This window comes from Microtus oregoni, unplaced genomic scaffold (assembly GCF_018167655.1).
Source record: "Microtus oregoni isolate MIOR12 unplaced genomic scaffold, Mior012 000079F_ref0000094, whole genome shotgun sequence".
NCBI lineage: Eukaryota > Metazoa > Chordata > Mammalia > Rodentia > Cricetidae > Microtus > Microtus oregoni.
This window is the reverse complement of record NW_024544537.1, coordinates 67,616-73,615: the sequence shown is the minus strand read 5'-3', so window position 1 is coordinate 73,615 and position 6,000 is coordinate 67,616.

Here is a 6,000-nt window from a genome sequence, read left to right as displayed (position 1 = left end):
CATCCAAATAATGAAATGACTGAGCTGATTTTCAAACAATACTTTTTATTTGGTCTGTAAGAACAGCAATTGAACCTTTTCTTAATAGTATCTCAATTTAGCTGTAATCGTGTTACATTTAGAGTCTCTTGGGGGCACACATGGCATTTTGCTAAGATTTCTCAAAGACAGGCGCTTGTAGTTCAGTTGGTAACACATATATTTCTTTTTTTTTTTTTTGGTTTTTTTTGAGACACATATACTTCTTGACAGGAGAGTTCGGAAAGACTGTATTTAATTGTGCTTCCCAGGACTCGCTGCTGTGTACAAAAGAGCCAAGTCAAGGCAAGGTTCATTCTTTCCTTTCAGAGGTGCAGATTTGCATGTTTAAACATTCTGTGGCTGTTCTCCCCGTTGAAGCTTGGTGGCTAAAGTTTAAGCACATATTTGCATTTGAAAGTTGTGAAAAGGAAGAAAATATACATTTGATCAAAGAAATGCTAATGAGTATTTAACATAACTTCAACTTACTCAAAGGGTTAGAGTGACCTCTTGGCTAGAAAACTGTAGCCGTGGTTTGTACCCAGTTCTGAAGACTTCAGATAGGAAAGAAATTAACCCTGTGCCTCTCTAAATCTTTATTTATATAGAGACTTACCCTCAATGTCTTTGCCAATGGAGATTTAGCCCTAAATTACTACGAGCAAAATTGAAAGGCAGTATGCGGTTCTCTCCAATCAGTCAGCACCCTATTTTCCTCTGTAAACACAGCAAGTAAAAACCTTTATTCACAAAAAGAGAAGAAAGTAGAGAAGCTTTCTTTGTGTGTGTGTGTGTGTGTGTGTGTTTGTATGCATATGTGTACATGTGTGTGTTTGTGTATATATACATGTATATGCACATGTGTACGTGTGTGTATGTATATGAGGTCTGTGTGTGTGTTTTGAATCTGGTGGGAATATGTGCATTTCAGATTAGTCAGTTTTGCTCAGTTGCTGAAAGCACTTGTGGACTTCTGTGTCTAACAGAACAAGTCTGTCTATATATGTCACGAGGTGGGGCCACTAACAAGGTTCTGAATAGAGGATTCAGCTCCATACGTCTTGCCCTTCTCATTGATTCTATGTCAGACAGTCTTGAACAAAGGCTACCATTAACCGTGCCTTCCAGAACTCATGTACTTGCCTGGCCCCTTTCCATAAGGAGTCTATCCTATTCTCTGTCTTCGTTCTCTTGAATCAATAAATTGTCATTCTGAGCAACAACAAGTCACAACTATATTCAATATTGTACTATTGGACACTCAAGCTGTCACAGAAGACCAGGAATCCGCTGGAGGAACCACAGAGAGAGAACGTGTATTGGCATCACGTGAGGAATAGACACTCCAAACTACCTGGAGAAGCTGCTAAGTACAGTCGTCATTCTCTCCCAGTTGAGTTAGTATCCGTAGGACTCCACCCCCACCTCCAGTGTGATCAAAATTGAATGAGAAATGCCAAAGGAAGAACTGTCTTGTTGATTGCAGTCGATTGTAGTCAATTTGCATGAACAGCAGAGAAGTTGGCAGCTGTTGTACACCACTCACTTCTGAAGTAGTAATAGAGAAACAAGTTTTGTCTTAGGCTTTGCCAGTTCCTACTTGTTTACACTTTCTTTACACGTCTTAGGGTAATAAGAGACGAGACTGTTAGTTCAAAGATGACAGTACACACGCGTTTCTGACCCTTACCCACAAGAATCATATAGACCCTGACTAACTTATGGCTCAAATTGAATAGTCATGTCCATATTCTGAGTATATATTTTGATTTCATAGTTTTCCCTATAGTTAATATGAAAACATGTGAGTATATGCCCTCTTTATTACCAACTGTTAAAGACCTTCATAAATTGCCAGGTAATGGTGGCCTTTAATCCCAGCACTTGCTAGGCAGAGGCAGGCAGATCTATGTGAGTTTGAGGCCAGTCTGGTCTACAGAGTGAGTTCCAGGACAGCTCCAGCTGTTACACAGAGAAACCCTGTCTCAAAAACCAAAATACAGATAAACAAACAAAAAGACATTCATGAACATCACTGATAAACTATAACTGGATCATATGTTGAAAAAAGACAAAAATATTATATATGCATATATACTATATGTGTGTATTTAATAATAACTAGATATAAAATAACTTTAAAGCAAATAATTTTTCATTTGAACCTGATAAATACTAATAACTACACTGCATTTAGCATGTGCTATGTGATATGGTATACAAAGATATCAATGGAGAAAAATCTCCCTCTCTTTCCCTCCCAACCTTTCTCCTTCCCTCTCTCCCTCTGTTTTCTTGCCGTTTTCTTTTGTCTCTCTTGAATTAGAGACTCAGAAACAGAAGTCTTTCTTTTCTTCTTCAAAGCCTCTGTCTTACCTGCTCTTTTAAAGTGAACAGCTATTAATGCCCACCCCTTTCCTGGCAGAGATGGTTGGAATGAGAATGATACCCATAAACATATATATTTGAATACTTATTTCCAGATAGAAGAACTGTTTGGGAAAGATTAGGAGGTGTGGAATTACTAGAAGAGGTGTGGCCTTACTAGAAGAGGTGTGTCACTGAGCTTTGAGGAGTCTAAAGCCCGAGCCAGGCCCTGTTGCTTTCTATAAGGCTGCTGTCTACAGATCAGGATGTGAGCTCTCACTTCTGCTGCAATGCAATACCTGCTAGCTGCCACACTTCCTCGCATAGTGGCAATGGACTAACCCTCTGAAGCTGTAAACAGCCATCAATTAAAAGCTTTTTTTTATTGAGAAAAGGAGAAAAAAAAAAAACAAGTTTCCACCTCCTCCCAGCCTCCCATTTCCCTCCCCCTCCTCCCACCCTTCTCCCCCCCCCCTCCCACCCTTCTCCCCCTCCCCCCACTCCTCTCCCCCTCCCTCTCCAGTCCAAAGAGCAGTCAGGGTTCCCTGCCCTGTGGTAAGTCCTAGGTCCTCCCCTCTCCATCCATTTCTAGGAAGGTGAACATCCAAACTGGCTAGGCTCCCACAAAGCCAGCACATTACGTAGGTTCAAAACCCCGTGCCATTGTCCTTGGGTTCTCATCAGCCCTCATTGTTCGCCATGCTCAGAGAGTCCAGTTTTATCCCATGCTTTTTCAGTCACAGTCCAGCTGGCCTTGGTGAGCTCCCAATAGATCAGCTCTCCTTTTCTCAATAAAAAAATGGAAAAAAAAAAAAAAGAACTAGACTTAGCAAAATTCCTGATAAATTTGAGGTATCGATGTTTTATTTTTAAATTCTGCTGCATTGCTTATTTTGAGTTCAATTTGGAAATTGATAAAACATTAACTAGAAAATTTATATTAATCTATTATATTGCTTTCATGTATTACTGTCATAGATTTGATTTTAAAAATGCCAAAGTGGTTTGTTAATGATGTTCATACAGAAAGAAATTCTGTGGTTTTTAGCTGTCATTCATCCATATCTTTTTCCCATCCTGACTAGTCTGTATGTTAACACAAGTTGCTTAATAACACAATATACAATAACAGAATACTCTAAAATCTTCAGGCCAAAAAAAAAAAAAGCTTTCTTTTATAAGTTGCCTTGGTCATGGTGTTTTATCACAGTAATAGAAATGAAACTAAGGCACTGGCTATCTTTTTCTCTTGATTGTAGGTTTAGTCATAATTTTCCCCATTATATGTAGCCTCCCATATTCATTCTATGTATATTAACCTTTCTAGGTAGTAATTTCATTCCATTAACATTGTGATTGCCTGTAACAATTTTCTCATTTTTCCTTCTGCCTTTTATATTACCCTCTATTAGAGAGTAAGACCCACGGTTAAAGAATATCATGGATGTGATTACCCAGTATGTCATCAGACCCTATAACAATGTCTGGTATTAATGAGAAGATGAATGAAGCAACAAGGGAACTTTGACAACTCATCTCCAATGTAGATACCCTTTTTTCCAGACATGAAATTTGAGCCTAAAGAAGGTCTCATAACATGATCAAGATCTCAACTTAAATTATGCCATTTGTATGTTTTTTTCCATACTTTACTGTACATCATAGGGTTTCCATGTTGTTAAATTAGTAGACTAGCAACGCCGGAAAAAGAAATTTTCAAAGGATTAGATGGTCTGATCAAAGTAACCAGTAACTCTCTTCTACCAAATATCAAAGCAAATCCTATGAATATTGTCTTGATGTCTTTTATATTTATGTTTCAAGAGATAAAAGAGGTCTATAGTTTTAATTCAATTATCAGGGCTATCACCTCAAATAGATGTGTCTTGCTGTGGTATTGAGCTTATTTAGAAACAAGATAAAAACATGTGACTCAAAAGTTGAAGATTAAGGTTATTTTTCAAGATTCAAAATAGACAACATGCTTAATAAGAACACTGAGGACAAGCAGAGACTTAAAAAGAGAAGGTTGAGGAGTTTTATTAATTTTAATAAGCCAGGAAGGGCAACATGGTTAAGGGATCCTCTGCTGTTTAATGGGAGGGCAAGGGCATCAGCACAGTGAGAACAAGAAAGCATCAATAGTCAGAGCTGGTCTTTTTCTAGTTTTGTGTACAGAAGGAAAATTCCAGTAGCTAGATTTAAAATAGCTCTTATATCTCAGTTGTTAGGAGAGATGCATCTTGATACTTAGCACTAGGCACTTTCTATTAACGTTCCTCTATATAATTCCACATTTCAAAAAAGTATTTCTGATTATGACTTCACATCCCTACAAGATAACAAGAACATTCTGGTCTCCATGACTGCTATTAATAATCATCATTTGTTTTGAAGACAATATCTTAAATGCTTGATTAGCATAAGTCTATGCAAGTCAAAATATTCTTCAGCCTCCTAAGCAGAGGTGGGCTGAGAAAATTAAAAATTAGACATATAGACTGTTATCGTGGAGCATTAAGCAGTTTCTTCAGAGTCCATTTCTGAGCTGACTCACTACATCTGTTGACACTGTCACAGGAAATCTGTATAAAAACCTAGACCTGGACTGATATCTATATGGAAAATTATCTGTACTGAAGCACGAGGCTCAGAACATTGGAAGAAAGGAAAGGGTTTACTTTTCTGTGTTTGGACAGTGGGGCAATATAAAGGGTTACTTTTATTTTTCATGTTCTTTCTCAGACGTAGATTAATGACACACAGTACTCTATAGAGGTACTTTAGCCAAATATTTAGATCCATAAACAGCAAAAAAAGAACAACAATATGTTTGCCTCAAGGATGCTACAAAGAACAATGGGGTTGAGTGAAATAACAGTACATGTGGGTCAATTTCTATGGGTCAATTTTTCATTTTTGATATTTTTATTGATATCAAATGTTCTTTTTATTTTCAAAATAAATGTCTATAGTGGGTTTTGAGCAAATCTATCCACCCACCCTTTGTTTTCACATTTCCTCTGGGTACAATCTGATACAATAATAGCTACAAACTTTTTACACAGATGTTCAAAATGCAGAAAAAGTGTGTATCATTAAGAAGCAGTAATACTTACCATGGGTATAGAAACATCTGTGATATACCAGACATTAGGATTTCATTTTAATACCCTTTTGCCTCATGGAAGAAATGTTTTCCAAACATAAAATAAACAGCAGCACCTATATAAGTTCATTACCTTGTCACATTCCATAATGTTGCAGTAAACAGCTCCTATTTAAAAATTATGACTTTCTGTTACAATGCTCACCCCCAGTAAAGGATGCTATCTCTCTTCTTGTGTTTTTCTCAGTTAGAGGTTCATAGAACGTACGTAAAATAATTTACCGTGCTTAGGGAAGCATGTGTGAAAAGTTTCGCATCTTATCTGGGACAATTATTTTATTTAATGTCCTTCCCTATAATTTGAATCTTCAAGAGGCATTTGATTTTGTCTTGATACTATTTATTCCCCATATACTGACACTTACACTTGTAGATTTTAAATCTGGTACTTAAGTACAATTATATTATGTAGAACATATATGTATATAAAGCATATTTAAATA